This window comes from Colobus angolensis, unplaced genomic scaffold (assembly GCF_000951035.1).
Source record: "Colobus angolensis palliatus isolate OR3802 unplaced genomic scaffold, Cang.pa_1.0 Scaffold237, whole genome shotgun sequence".
Lineage (NCBI taxonomy): Eukaryota > Metazoa > Chordata > Mammalia > Primates > Cercopithecidae > Colobus > Colobus angolensis.
In genome coordinates this window covers 923,150-924,780 of record NW_012115566.1, presented here as the reverse complement: position 1 = coordinate 924,780, position 1,631 = coordinate 923,150, and positions in this window count along the sequence as shown.

Here is a 1,631-nt window from a genome sequence, read left to right as displayed (position 1 = left end):
TAGAGTCTCTTTTTTGATTAACTGGTGATTTAGAGATGGGCATGGTGGACAGTCATCTCAGGAATACTTCACTTTCATGTAATGAATAAACCTTTTACTACCTTCCCTATTATCATCATCATTTCCAGAACATATCTTTATCACACTAAGTCTGGCAACATATATGGTGCATGGGTTTAAAGATGGTTATAGGAAAGACACCTACCACCTCTCAAGCTTGGTCTTTATAGACTCCATTACATCCTTGGTTTATTCATGTATTGATGAGAGTGTTGATAGCGAGAGTAACAATTACATTGAAAAAGACTAAGAGGCTTGCCCTGGTTTTGGCAAGTAAGGTTTGTTTGCTAGAGAGCTACGTATATCCATAATCTACAACTGCACCTATTTCTGTCTGTTTGTCTCTCTTTTTTTCTATCTGTCTCTATTATCACTCTATGTTGTGGTGGCATAGGAGAGACACATGATGGGAAGACATAAATGTTGGAGGTTTTCTTTCCTTGAGCATCTGATTTCATAAAACATCAAGTCATGACATACAGTTTCCCTATGAGAGACAAGGATACGAATGAGTGGCACAAGGATAATAAGGATGGTAAACACAAAAGCCTCAAGGGCTAGAGTATCTACACAGTAGGGCAATGTCTGGGTCAAGACTGGCAATATGAGAGCATTGCCAAATATTTGGGTATATGATGACAGTTAGTGCAGGATTTTGCAGACTGCAGTACATTTCTCATATATCTTTATGGTCAGGACGATACAATTCCACCCCAGTGCCAGGAAAAGATAGTGCTCATGGCAAACGTAGATAGAGATAGGTTACAGTCTTATCTGGGACTCAGATAAGATCACACAACATTGAAGGGATGAGGCTTGTGGTGAAGCTCACATCTAGTAATGAAAACGTGACTCCCTGAAAAAAACACTGGTATGAGGAACTGAAAATCTAAGCTGAAATCAAGGAAATATGTATGTTTCTCAATGAGTCATCAGGTAAAATGTGAGGAAAATCACAAAGAGAATCATCTCTAGGCAGGGATAGTCAGAGAAATTTTCCAGGGTGCACTTTTCTAAAGACTGGTTATTTTCTTTTTCTTTCCCTATATCCTTGCTTTACCTCTTGGGAGAAAGACAAATATCAGGAAAGGATATAATTAATAATTTCAAAATGGAATGACTTTGGGTGAGAAATGAACATTTGACTAGGAGTTTCAGTAAAAAGGCATTAAACAAAAAGAGACATTAAACAATCACAAGATCTGAGGTGCATAACTTTTTTGGGGGACACTGTTACTGGTCTTGGCTATGAATAGTTACTTTTTTTTTTCATTTCAGGTATACAAAAAACTCAATATTCTTCATCTTTCCTTTTCTTTTTTTTTAATTTGGAGGAGATTCCAAATTTTTATTTTTCCGCTCACAGATAACTCGAACGATGTCTCGCTATGAGTCATTGGCGTTCTGACTTTTATCTCTGGGTAAGAGAACAAGATACCCTAAATCAAGCTTGGCCAACCGCAGCCCATGGGCTGTATGTGGCTCTGGATGGCTTTGAATGTGGCCCAACACAAATTCATAAACTTTCTTAAAAGATTATGAGCTTTATGCACAGATTTTTCTTTCTTTTT